This window comes from Periophthalmus magnuspinnatus, chromosome 13 (genome assembly GCF_009829125.3).
Source record: "Periophthalmus magnuspinnatus isolate fPerMag1 chromosome 13, fPerMag1.2.pri, whole genome shotgun sequence".
NCBI lineage: Eukaryota > Metazoa > Chordata > Actinopteri > Gobiiformes > Gobiidae > Periophthalmus > Periophthalmus magnuspinnatus.
The window spans coordinates 11,247,988-11,262,903 of NC_047138.1; the positions used below are offsets into that span (position 1 = coordinate 11,247,988).

The 14,916-nt window shown below is 40.4% G+C and overlaps 1 protein-coding gene across 1 annotated transcript in view; it reads left to right on the forward strand.

The window, feature by feature from the left end:
• Nucleotides 1-6,840: 6,840 nt before the first annotated feature.
• zgc:172282 (leucine-rich repeat and fibronectin type III domain-containing protein 1-like protein) overlaps nucleotides 6,841-14,916 on the forward strand; it is a 135,149-nt gene continuing 127,073 nt past the window's right edge. Inside the window, exon 1 of the mRNA XM_033977052.2 lies at nucleotides 6,841-6,936. The gene's annotated coding sequence lies outside the window, so the exon portion shown is untranslated. The remainder of the gene's footprint in view (nucleotides 6,937-14,916) is intronic.

The following is a 14,916-nucleotide window of genomic DNA, read 5'->3' on the forward strand; positions in this document are numbered from 1 at the left end:
TTTACTGGCTGCATGCATTAACTTTCACCAGGATCACAAAGAGCTATACTTAAAACGCACACAGACAAAACAACAAAAATGGAAGCACCCAATGTTCCAGGATGTACCAATTTGATAGTCCTTCAACTGAGATGTACAATGCCCTGTTTCTGTACTAATCATATGCACTGAGGTTTTGGTAATAGCTTTCCTTAGTGTAAGTTGCGTTCCCAAGTGATGGTGCGTATTATTGTTCAGCTAAATCACTGCTTAATGAACAAAAGACTTTATAAGCGGCCATACTGAAAAGATACTGAGCTGTAAATTTAATAACTTAGTCACTTTTACACCTTCAAAGCGCTCTACATCGAGAAACACATTCACACAGTGTCTGCGTACACTGGGGATCAGGTGGGTTGAGTGTCTTGCCAACGGACACAGCAACAGTATTCATCTGTGGGGGCTGGTATCTCACCGCCAATCTGTGGGTCAGTGGATCTAACCGCTCGACCAATGGTGTTTATGTAGAGAGCGGGATTCGAACCGCCAACCTTCGGATCAGTGGACAAACACCCAAGCAACTGGGCTACTGTTGCTAATTTAGTTCAATAATATTCAAAGATTAACTCAAAATGCATAATGAGCATCGATTTGAACCAAAATAAACTACATGTTCTGTCTGACATGTTAATGCAGTGACAGTAGTTCAGTTGGTAGACTACATAAGCACCATTGGTTGAGCGGTTAGATCCACTGACCTACAGGTTGGCGGTGCGATTCCAGCTCCCAGAGATGAATGCTATCGTTGTGCCCTTGGGCGAAACACTTAACCCGCCTCATCCCCCATGTCTCTGCGTACACTGACGTATGAATGGGCGAGTGGTTCCTTGATGTAAAGTGTAAATTGTGACCTTTTAGAGTTAATAATGTCAACCGTGTATCAAGTAATTTTTTTTCTTGCAAACTAAGGGAATCACTTCAATAAAAATGCCAGTTTCAAGACAGTTAGAGATTTATAACATAGAATATATGTTTTTCAAAGGATTTTTGAGCAATATAAAGTTCTGTAATAGTGTACAGGTGTCATGGTATAGTGGTCGAGTTTGCACACAGAACAAGTTTACAGTGAAAACCTTGTAAGAGAAGAGACTGCTGCGAGAACAAAGGCAAAAGATGAAAGTTAAAAACAGAGAGAATAAAAAGTGGGTTGTTTGGATGAAAGTGCAAGGTGTTGCAATGGACGCTCGGGACAGAGCTCTGAAGAGGTGTGGGGTTCAAAGCGTTCACAGTGACAGTGATCCAGCAGTGACAACAGGTCAGAAATTCAAAATGGTGGAGTGGTGCGGGAGTGTTTATTTTAAGCAAGGGGGCTCTGAGGTGCCGCTTTAACTCCGCTTTATCGGCAGAAGTGGTACTCACTGAAGATTGTCCGTAAAAAACCTTGGTCCACTGCACAATTTGTACTACTTCTTTCTCACGCACACTGGGGCCTGGGATCACAAGGTACTTCATATGTGATACATGACTCACAATACTTATAATCGCCTCTTGTAAAGTACATAAATGGTGCAGTTGCATAGTTTGTTGCATTTGACCCAACTTTCAACTTGTCAGGAGCAGTGGGAACCATCTCCAGATCTTGACCTGTTCAGGACTACCTAATTGGAGATTTACGTTTTATCCCAGAAATCACTTTTTTTTCCCCAAATAAACAACAAAATGTACTTCTGGTAGATATAGTAATAGATCAATACGTGAGTGTGTGGTGACGAGACTGATTATACTATCAGAAATACTAAAAACTCAATTTCAAAATAGGCTCAATAGTCTGATTTTAATACCACAGTGGAATGTAGTTTTCAACCTAAAATAATAATCGGTTCTTTAATATTTCCCTGTGGCCGTAAATGTCTGTTATAGATCAAAACCACTAAAACTATTCAGGAAAGGTCCAATTCTGTCCTGTTTTTTGTCAGTTTTCATACTAGGCATTATTTTGTCCCACATTTTGAACACACACACATCTAAATACTACACCAAGAGATGGTTTATTGACAGGTCAGCCCAGCACATTCTAACCTAGCTGCACTGAGGAAAAACTATTGCTAAATATAGAGCCGGCAGAAGCAGAAGTCAGTGCGTGGAATACCAATAGCATTTGTCATAGCATACATCAAACACTGTGATGTTCAGAACAGGCAATAATCCAGACTTTTCCAGAGCTACATTGGTTCAAAGAGTAGGTGGGAATTACCGGAGAAACATCCTTAATTGGTAAAATCATGTGAAATAGCTCAAGTTTGCCAGTGGGAATGTTTGCTATAAGTGCCTTTTGTCCAGTGATGGAACGCTCCCAAATGCAAGCGCATGAGCCTGCACATAAATGAATGGGGCAAGTGGAAGTGAGCTGAGTATCAATTAAGTAAAGTGTTACACAAATGCAACAATAGCTTCTTTGGATATTGCATTACAGGCTTTACTAAACTTTCTGGAGAGCTAGTGCATTAATGTCTGCCAAGTGGTTTATTAAAATATTGTTTGGGCCAGTCATCCTAACTTTGTTTTTTTTATTTTTTTTTGTCTCTCTTGCTTCATGTTTCCATATTGTAATTGTATTATGTTGTGATATACATTACATTCGTCAACACTCATTTGCTCCAGGTGTCTTTAATTGGGACATAAGATAAGACCAGTATTTCTAAGTAGAGGCAATTGTACACATTAGCCTGTCATTTAATATATCAGTTTGTGTAATAGTGTTTTTGTTTCTATGATAACGTGTTTCAAAAAATTGTTATTCAGTCCAATAATTATGGATAGGAAGTACTACTAGTGCACTATGTCTGTCACAATTAATCCAAAACAGGCTGCAAAACAAATAACTTAGTGTGAAAACCCCCTAAATTGCGGTATATTTGTCCAGAACGGGCCAAAGTACGGCATGGCTGCTCATGTACATGCACACACGTGACTTCAGTATACGAGCATTTATTAAGGAAAAAGGCCTGCGGTCAGCTACGTGTGTGGACCACCGTGACACCTCCAGCAGCAGCTCCACTGCCCTTTGAGGATAGTCTTCTCAAATTCTCATTAGTTTTAGTTATTTTGAATTCTTACAGCCACTACACCGATGCTGCACCACACACATTCTGACCACAGCACGGATCAAAAAGTGTACGCGCAATCTTGTACGCACAAAACTGAGTATCTCAAGTAACTCATCCTTTTACCAAGCAAGGCAAAAGGAAGGAAAAAGAATGGTAACTACAAGTGTAATCCACAGTAAATACATCAACCGGATGCATCTGTCATATTGTTATTTCATGGTATGATGATATCCTTTTCCATTAGAAAGACTGTGAATTGACAGAAACATGGTTAGTGTTTTCTTCTTAATCATAAACACAGTGATCATGTGCTTTTATCTGCTGCTGTCCCAGTTACTTGCCATAGTAATGTGCAAACACTTCATGTACACATTCCTGCCAGTTCCTCCAAAGTCTTGTTTTGCAGTGTCATGGGTGTAGCATACATGGAGCACAAGGCTGACTACAGTTCTCATTTAAAACTCACTCTTTACGTTTTGAAAAGGAACCCTGACTGCACAAAGCCATTAAAACATTGTGGAAAGGAGAATTCCATTATCGCCAGCTTTACTTTCCACTGGGGACCTGAACATAAATGCACATCCTCCCTTATAGCAAACAGTTGTATCCTCTTGTGCATTATTGTTTTGATGCTACACTTTTTGAACAAGTGCAGAGCTTACATCCTCTCGTAAACACAAGCGCTGACAATTAAGTGTAGAAAATATAATTACCCATCTTTTTCGCGAGTCCCGCATGTGAAAGTATGTTGCATGTTCTGAAGCCCGCGGGTGTTTCCTCTAAGCTCCAAACTGACATTAATTGCATATGGGAGACAGTCTGCTTCCACCTATGCTTTAAACGCCATGTTGACTATGAGTATATAAAAACCCGTTGCACTGCTGTACCATTTTAAAACAAGAAAACGTAGCATGAGCAGCGCTGTTAATGATCGCCTTGATAGCATGCAGCTTGTTAGTACAGATAACCGGAAAACTCCCTGCCAAAGTGTCAGCATTTTTCTTTTCCTAAGCATACGTACTTTGTAAATCTTTCACTACAGTGTAAAATGTGGACTGTTGCGTCCCATCCGATGCCACTTTGATCTGTGTTCGATGGGTTGTGCAAAGAGGTGACATCATTTTTGCGTTAGTGTCTACAATTTGAGATGTATTTTCGGAGTAGGCGGTGCTCTGGTTTCTCTGGTTATGAGCTGAACAGCTGCGTTGATGTCTTTATATAGTGCCGTGACTTTGACTTTAAATGCAGAAAATGGGGCATCAAAGCTACGCAGTACAGTGAAGTCGTCGTATGGGGTGGTAGCAGGATGTTTTCATTGATTTATGCAAGCTTTACCCACATTGCTTGCCCTTGTGCTCCCGTAGTAAATATAAGGACTATTTTTTTTCTTCATTCACAAAAGTCGTAATTGTTTCTGAGATGTTTTTCTTCCAAGCAGCAGCAGCAGCAGAAGATTTGGTTGTGAAGTCTATAAACCATCATGGGGCTTGTTCTGCAAATGTCTGGACTCGCATTACTTTCACTATGATGACATCTGTTTGTTTGCTTGTCAGTCGCTAAAACAACTGCATCTATTTGGTTTCCTTTGGTCCGTTGCTGTTAGCAGTGACACATAAACTTTTAAGGAAGACTTATTGTGCTTGTGTCTGCTACATAGTTATAATCTATGACAGCTCTGGATCATTATGTTGTAATTTTCACATGTTCAATCGCAATATTCAACTAAAACGAAATAAGACTGACCGACATCGCCGTAAACGTTATCACAACAAAGAGCCGTGTAGCTGCAGCTCAAACCAGCGAGTGTCGGATTTTTTTTTCCATTTCTTCATACCAAAATGACTATGCAACACTGCCGAGTCCTATGTCTATCATATATTAAGAAAATAAAACTGAAGAACGCAGAGAGCAGTGGGCGAATGCCGGTGGTGCTGGAAACGAGAATTGATTTAGCATCGTGAAAATAAGTGATTAAAGATTGCTCAAACATGCACAAATCACTCCTAAAACAACTTCGAGAGGGTAAATGAGAAAGGGAAGCAACTATAACTTGGTTAAAAGCTCTGAAAGTCCATTTTGCATTATATGGGTTTAAATGGAGTGCTTAGCAATTGTATTTTGCGTGATCCACATTTTATTTTAAGTTATAAAACGTGCCATACCAGTACAAAAATACCTGAAAGCATCATTACCTGCACCCCGTTCATCATTACTCACATTCATACAAACAAGGCTGATGTAGTGTTGCATCAGGACACAATATAGAGTATGTAAAACTGAAACTGAAAGTGGCTAACAAATGCCACCGGTTGACTAGTTGGCACAGATTTCCGCCAACTTTGCAAACGCACACTCCCTTGAGGCTGATGTGAGTTTGGACACTTCACGGTACAGCAGCCTGGCCAAGAACAAAATCTCTCATAGAGAACAATGTATTTTCTGTGAAATTGGACTCGTGTTTGTCTGACAAGGCATCTGCAGCTTTCACAAATGTTGGATTGTGCTGGATTGGTAGGGTTTCTTCTTTAATTCATAACACAAATATTTTCTACTTTTAAAAATCCTCAAAACACCTAAAAGTTATCTTTCTAATTGTTAGCCTAGCCTTCCTCTTGGCCCATGCTAGCTACGCTCTTGCCGCCATCACACTGATTTGTCTGAACTGACCACAGGCTGTATAAAGAAGTGGATTAAGTGAGTGTGACGTCACCCATAGCGTTCAGCTCCAGTTAAATTAAGCTAATCGAGTTGTAGGGGCAAATTTGAGGCTGAGTTCCAACCACGAGTATCATAGCAACCAAATAGTCAATCCGAAGCCAGGCTGTTGAAGGTAACCCCTCTTTCTACCCGCACCTCCGGTTTTGCAACACTGTCAATCAAACCTCGGGAAAAGGCACCTGATTTGTCTGTTATTAATGTTCATATCTTGATTTACTGACAAAACACCAAAATAAAAACATCAGAATCATGTAGAGAGAGTTAATCAGAGCATTTTAAGACCAAAACGAGGTTCACTGCAGCAATGTGAAGTGAATTGGACCCAAAGTCAATAGAGCCAGAAGTGAACCCATGCTCACTTTCTATTTTGAACATGATGGATAGCAGGTTAGCTATGTCCATGTACATATACAGTGTCTATCGTGGTCACATGTCTGTTCCTCGATTGACAGGTCTGTGTAGGACATAAGCTAGGGTGATTAGACTTCCCTGATTACCTGGTACAGTCCCAGCTTTGAACCCTATGTCCCTTTTCCCAGCATATTTATCCAAAACCACAGATTTATCCCAGTTTTATAAAATAAATGTCCCAGTTGTCCTTATTTTTGCCCAATTTGATTCCCGACAACAGTAAAAATGGGGATATATTGTCATTTATTTAGTGAAAATACAGAAAAAACATGCTCGACACTTATCAAAACACACTCCACTGACTGAAGTCTCTCAGATTATCTACTGACTGACAAGTGAGTCGTGAATAAGTCATAAATGGACGATGTGCAAAACAAGTTTCCTTAATTTCGCTCTTTTTTTTCACATTTTATTATCAGCAAACACTCCAAACTTGTGGCGTCTCAGCATTTTATTTTGAAAATCTGGCCACACTAACATAAGCCAAGGTCATTGAAACCAATACAACTCTCCTTATATACTTCCTTACTTTAAATCCATCCACAAACCAGTTTTAAACACATTCTATATTACTTCTTATGGCTTACTTTTGATACTGTACTGATGTCCTCTGCTTATCCTCTTTTTCAGGTGTGCAAGTCCATCTCTCTTCTCCACCGTCTGAGCCCTCAGCGCTGGTCTTCATGTTGAGTCTTACCGCCCCACAGGACTGCAGATAGAGGTGAGCCGTCCACTGCTGTGACCGTGGACTTCACAATAACACAGGGAAGTACCACTGGGCCTAATGGGAACTGTGACAAGTAGCTTACACAAACAAATCTTAACACTTATTGGCTATTAGGCTTAATACAACTTTAATGAAACCCAGTGGGAAATAAGTAGCTTCTTACATTGCATATTGATATTTTGAATTGCTCGCATGCATATAGCTCTACTTGAATATTTATATGTTCTGAATAAGACATATGTTATTATACTTCGAAATAGAACCTACCGTTGTTCTGTGATGAATGGTATGAATGTATGCAACAACGGCATGCGTTCAGCTACTTAATGCATTTCTATAAGGGTCCCCGACACTGCTAACATGCCAGGATGTACAAGTGTTACACAGCATGGCGTCTATTTATGGTTGTGTAACTAAGGATCCAAGTGTGCGTACCATTCCCTGAAGATTAGAAAACTGCAGCCTGTGAAAAGCTTGGTTCACAAATGAGAAATCTGACCATTTGCAAGTTGCATAATTTCCTTATTCCTGTTGTGGATTGAATGCATTTTCCATTCGAGCTGACGGACGGAAATGACAAAACATTTTAAATTCTAATCGTGTTGCTTTTAGTCAAGAGTTGTTTTAGATTTTGCAGCTAAGTTATCATTTTTTCTTTGACAGCTCCTGAAATGCACATAGTGTGGGTTTCCGTACGCAGTGAAAGCAAGACTTGACTGTTCTAGTTTCAGTTCTATATAACCTAGTGTAGGTCAAATGTTGCCGAGCAAATCCAGAATGATATCTCTGCATTTTGTATACAAAGGGATGTCAGTCTGGTCACCACGCCCCTCCATCGCATCCCGACCCAGAACCAGACATGATTCAATGATGCAAGTGAAACAAAGCAGCTCATGGGTCACCTGTCATTTTGAATAAAAATTTTGAATTTCTCTCACCTCAGAATAACAGAGTTTATAGCTTTGCTCATTGATTCTGCAGAAATGTCTTTCAGTCCCTTGTGATGTTTCCTTTCTTTATTGCTCGGAAGCAGCCATATTTATTTTGATACGTGATTGGTCAATCCACCTGTCAGTCACACCCATCTGAGCTGAGATTTACTGGTGACAAGATTCACATCGTTGTTAAGTATCAGGCAAGGTCAGACGCCCAGTTTTCTTGTAAATAAACATATATCTATACATAAAGTTACATTAAATTAATCCAGTAAGCAGTGAGAAATTTAAACATGCTCTCTCTCTCTCCTGTTTAGTGACCCGTTGCTATTCCATTCTCTCTGCCTTGTTAAACATTGCATGCATGCTTTGGCAATATTACGCTACGCCAGGAAAACATTCTGCTATGAACAGAAAATGTAGTTTCTAGATCTAGTGATATCATAAATGATTCTGTTTGTCTGTGGCTGTGGTGGATTCCTACATATGGCTTGACAAATACAAAGAAAACACATCTTTTGTTAACTGTAATTTCAAATGTTAACAACACTAACTCACCCGATAATACTAGGGTGTTTATCTCTTAGAAACTAACACCACCAACACATGAAAACAACACCTTTAGAAATAATAAGTCACCCGCTCCAACACAAAACAGCACAACAGTGACCTATAATGATTCTAATGAGGAAAGTGCAGGTGAAATGCAACTTTAGTGATTCTTCTTGTACTTTCATGTCATTGTGAGGTTTTAGCAGATAGATGTTATGTAGACATAATCAGAAAAATGACAAATCACATTCACTCTAAAATGCATTACAACACTCCTTGCTTTCTTATACATCAGGAAAAAGTAGCATATTAATCACCTCTGGAACAAGCAACTCTGTCATTAAATGGACACTATAACTTTTTTCTGTTGTCGCCATGGAGATATAATTTATCCATCTCACAGGTGACGCCAACTTGCCCAGTTACAGGTCAGAGCTATGGAGATAAGACCCCACTCTTATGAAGGATGTGACAATTCCAGGCAAAGGAATAGCATCTCTACTGAAACAAACAACGTCACATCGCGCATACTTCCTTACATTACATTACAGGAATTAGAAAGATATTAATATAAACTATGATAAAATGAAATAAGGGCACATTACATTACATATTTATTTGTTTGCTTGTTTGTAGCCTCGGAGCTGTGTCTACACACTATATAGTTAATTCGCACCAATCAAACCCTTCCCAGCATACCCACGTCTTCACATCTTACACATGCTTTCCGATATGATGTGAAAAATGATTGCATTTTTGTAGCCCGGTTGTATTCTCCACTCTCTCGGGCCTCTCTTCGTACATACTTGTGTTGTTTTATTTGCTGCCCTAGAGAAACATGTGCCATAAGGGCTTTATTACGGCCTGCTAACCGGACCAAGTTAGCCTTTTTCCGATGTAAGTAATCATTTTTTTGCGCGAGTAATTGGAAAATCCTTGATGCCACATTCACTGAAAGTAATTAGAAAAGTGAGTGCTATCTCAAAAAAAACAAAAAACAACAACTCTTATCTGCCAAATGTCTGTTCCATGTTTCGTGTTATCCAAAATCTTCACTTGTGAGACCTGCTAAAGATCTACAGATTTGGAAATAGAAATATGATAAGATTAAGTAAGATTAGTTATCAGTTACATTCGCAGCAGGACCTGTGGGTACACTGACTTTTTATCTCCATGAGTGGGCGGCCATTTTATTTTATGTTAGGCTGTTTGTGAACATTCTGACTTCACAGCTGATGTGTTTAAACCAAGAAATAAGGGAAAGTGTGATGATTTTGAAATTTCTGCGATGGCTGGACGACTGACTGCGCAAAGAGTCTCTCCTCTGCTTTTCTGGCTCAAACTCTCATAGACTGTATATATAAATGGACATAGCTAACGTGTTAGCCGGTGGTTTCCAAATAGGAAGTGATCATGGGCGCGCTTCCAGCTCCATTGACTCTGGCTCCAATTCACTTTACACCGAAAAAACTGTCGCCCCTCTCTGTGTAACTGCTGCAGTGAGCCTCATCATTCAGATTGTAAAATGCATGTATTAATCCGTTCTATATGATTCTGGTCTTTTTATTTCCCTACTTTGTCTGTAAATCAAGATACATGAACATTAATAACAGACAAATCAGGCACCTTCTTTCCCAGAGCACCCACTTCCTGCTAAAACCAGTGGTACAGGCAAGAAAGGGCATTACTTCAACAGCCTCACTCCAGATTGGCTCTTTGATTGCTATGACACTCGGGTCAGACTTCCTAATATAGAACTTGGCTGATAAAAAAAGAAAAAAAAAAAAACAGCTAAAGCCTGCCACACACTACAGCATAATTAGCCTGGTTTAGTACCTGATCCGCTGCGGTGTCAGAGTGACTTTGAGCTGCTCTTTCATATCCTAACCACAAAACATCACTACGGCAACAGCCAATGAAAGAGATCACTAAGGGCAGACAGAATGATAGACACAGAGGCTCAAGATCAGGAAATTGTGAAAATAATTAGGTGACTTTATTACTCACCTCTGGTAAAGTTAAACTGCAGCGCTCTCATCCATCAGAATATGTCCTCTGCAAATAATGACACCCAGCCTTTATTTTAGACCTCATCCAACTTAACTTTGAACTAATTTAGCAGTTTAATATTTTAGGTTTATCTTGATTCTAGTGTTCTCTCAAATGTGGATTGCACTAGACCTTTTTTGAATACTATGTAACTTTTGTAGTTACAATAATATGGCTTGCTGAGAAAAAAACAACAACAAACTGCCTTGAAAAACAATTATTCTTAGTATGAGCGGGATGTCCTTTCCACAGATGTGACTGGTAAAGGGTCACATTTTTATATAGCGCTTTTCCAGCCTCAAGGCACTCAAAGCACTTTACATCAAGGTACTACTCACCCATTCACACACATTCATACACCAATGTACACTGAGGTTGAGGTGAGTAAGTGTCTTGCCCAAGGACACAATGATAACATTCATCTGTAGGAGCTGGAATTGCACCACCAGCCTGTGAGTCAGTGGATCTAACTGCTCAATCAGTGATGCTTCTGTCAAAAGTGGGAATCAAACTGCAAACCTTCACATCAGCGGACAAACACTCTACCAACTGAGCTGCTGTCACCCATGGTAACTTGATTTGAACATTCCAGACAATGTAATAACATCTCTGGGTTTGATCTGATAGGCTTTTAGGCCACACCCCTCCACACTGTGTAATAATCGTGATTACAAACATCACTGACAGACCACATTTATGAATCAGAACTAGTCATTTCAGCATGTTGTTCCCCCCCCTCAGCCTACGGCAACATGCCATCCCAGCCTCTTATGGTCTCACACACCTATAATTCCCTTTGTGAAAACAGGAGAGCTTTCATTTTGTTTGAGTGGGCAGCTGGTCTTGAAACGCTGTCCATTCTCATGATGTTGCCTGACGCTAATTAGCCACACAGCAAAATCACTGCCATAATGTGGAGGTATAAGTTCTATAGTGTTATTTAATGTTGTCTATATTGTTTAAAAAGGAGGTATTTTACTTACTGCGCGGCAATAACAGCTAACACATAACATATTTATATCGCCATGTTACATTTTATTGTTTTGAAAAAGCAGTGTTAACCGAAAAAAGTCCCCTCCTTCCCTTTGCTCCCTGGGCTAAGTCAAACCCCTTCAGAGCGCTATCACAACACAATCGTCGTGCAGCCCGCTAAACAAACTGCTGCGCATCACATACAGTTTTGTGTCATGTTTTTATATATTGCATGCATGGATGACATCTAAAACCTCTTCATTCATGTGTTTGATGAGGGAACGTTATAATACTACAGAAAGCTTTTAAAAAAAAAAATTATTAAAAAAATGCTTTGTACCACCTTTTAACGTTTGCTTGTCTATATTGTTTCAAGTACATATCACAGATTGGACTACTCATTCCAATAAAACATGGTTAACATCACTGTATTTAAGATTTTGAAGTTAATAATTTTACTTCCTGGTTAGACATGTGACATATGTAGAGGCAATTTCGTAACTGTTACCTAGCAACCATAATGCTAACAAGGGCCAAAAGTACACAATAGTTATGATTAGACTAATAATCCATCCATCCATCCATTTTCTTCCGCTTATCCGGAGCCGGGTCGCGGGGGCAGCAGTCTAAGCAGGGACTCCCAGACTTCCCTCACCCCGGACACGTCCTCCAGCTCCTCCGGTGGGACCCCAAGGCGTTCCCAGGCCAGCCGAGAGACATAGTCCCTCCAGCGTGTCCTGGGTCTTCCCCGGGGCCTCCTCCCGGTGGGACATGCCCAGAACACCTCCCTAGGGAGGCGTCCAGGAGGCATCCTGAGCAGATGCCCGAGCCACCTCAACTGGTTCCTCTCAACGTGTAGGAGCAGTGGCTCTACTCCGAGCTCCTCCCGTGTGACCGAGCTCCTCACCCTATCCCTAAGGGTGCACCCGGCCACTCTGCGGAGGAAGCCCATTTCAGCCGCTTGTATCCGCGATCTTGTCCTTTCGGTCATTACCCAGAGCTCATGACCATAGGTGAGGGTAGGAACGTAGATTGACCGGTAAATCGAGAGCTTCGCCTTCCGGCTCAGCTCCTTCTTTACCACAACGGACCGATACAGCGACTGCATCACTGCAGACGCTGCACCGATCCGCCTGTCAATCTCCCGCTCCATCCTTCCCTCACTCGTGAACAAGACCCCGAGATACTTGAACTCCTCCACTTGGGGCAGAGGCTCACCACCCACCCGGAGAGAGCAAACCATCTTTTTCCGGTCGAGAACCATGGCCTCGGATTTGGAGGAGCTGATTCTCATCCCAACCGCTTCACACTCGGCTGCAAACCGCCCCAGTGCCTGCTGCAGGTCCTGGCTCGAAGAAGCCATCAGGACAACATCAGGATCATCTTCTAGACTAATAATACTAATTATAACTTTATTTTGTTAGATAAATGTTTAAACTGCTAGAAAAAAATCCTTGTTTGTGTGTAAATGGTCTATACATTTTGGATGTCATTTTCAGTGTTGATGGCATAGATCGATGGATTCTGTTTTAAAACTCAGTACTACTGTATTTTAGTACTTTTTCTCAGCTTTTTTTTCACAAACTGCCACCTGTCAATACAATGATAAATATTTACCATAGGTACTATCCCACCAAATCAAAAGTATTAATATATGAGTCTACTAAATGAGCATAAAACAAGTAAAACGACATGCAGCAGTCCATCACTCTGACAGATATATATAATTACTGACAGTATATGCAACAAAATGTAAATTTTATTTTTATTTTCACACATGGAGTACATAATCCATATTTATAATGGCATGTTATAGTTTGATGTGCTTTTGAAGCCAGAGACACAATGTAGATATATGCATAAATGTATGATGTGGAAAGTAAAAGCATTCGAAACAACTAAAAACATGAAAACTGAAACATTTGCCATTCTCCTGCGTAGAAGAAGGACATGTCTCATATATGTCCAACTGTATCAGCAGGAAAACTGTGTTCATTGAATGTCTTGGGTTAGTACTGCACAAAAGTTAAAAAGTTACTCACCATTCCCTCACTAAGTATTTCAAAGGATTTTGTGATGGTAAACTTTGCAGTAAATGTAAGTACTGTTGGGAGAGATGGATAGAAAACAGGTTTGGGTTGTGAATCGTTAAAACATTCAAGTTATTATATAACACAGTCGTAAAAAAGCAAGCATTATTACCCCGATCAGATAGTTTGATTTTCTGCAGATTTGTATTGCTTTCCTGTGGCATGGCTTGTCCCACGCTGTTATTTACACTGCCCAGAACCATTGAACTGCATTATATAAGATATCGATCCAGTGCTTTGTCAAAGAAATAAACACATCCTTTGGCTTCTCTCTCTTGTAGCTTTCTACAGGGCTTTAGACCTAAAAGTATTTCAGTTTTAAATGTGTGCTTATTATCATTGTATTCTCTGATGTAATATGAAACTATGATTTCATCTTTTGATAAAAATGTGTGGTTTTAAATGGTGAATGACCCCCACCCTCTGCTCACAGCTGAGCTCTTAAGTGGCACATGCTGCAGGCTGGAGCGGAGCGAATCATATCCACTTATGAGCGCATCATTCTTCTTTATGAGCTGCAGGCAAAGAGGTGCTAACTCCTCTTTAATACTGACTTCTCCTAAAATAACATCTCCTCCCTCTGCCCATGTGGCATGGCTCCATTTGTGCATGTTTTACACATGGTCAGCGAAGCCTGCTCTAAATCAGGAGTAAACATATCCATCTGTGTAGAAACAAGAACACATCAGTCCTATGAGGAAGCACATAATGATGTAGCACTGTTCAGTCAGGCCATGATCTTAAAAACATTTACATTCAACCTCAAATGAATCTTAGGAATGCAAAATCATGAACTAATGACTGAATAGCCACTTTCAGAAAAGTAAATGTCTCTTTTGTCTCATTAGGACCACAAAGACTGTCTCTGGTCTGCTCTCCAGACCTGCACTAAACACATCTGTTATAGTGTTCTGCTGCCATCACTAAACAGCAGTGAACACACAGCATGTCTGTGCTTATCATGGCAAAGGTAAATAAGGTAATAGATTCTCACTTTCAGAGCCAAGATAAATGCAGTATCTAAAGATTCAGCTGACACACAGAACCATGACAGCCGTGTAATTCCCTGAGCTGCCTCTGAAAGCCGTCATATTCATATTTCTTCATAGCAATAAAAGCATATTACCATATGAAGGCCATATAATAATATTATTATGGGAGCGCTCTGTGTGTCTCTTTAGTGGCAGAAGGAGTTCAAAGCACAGCCCAGAGACGTGTGAGATCAGCCCCTGTGGCTACAGCTGCTGCTCCTCCTGAACAGAGAGGGTGCTCTAAGCACTTAAGTCAACTCTATTCTGTCTCTACCTGGGCCACACATCTGTTGTGTGTTCATACTGTCTGTCTTTACCTCAGCCTCACATCTTTTGTGTCTTTAT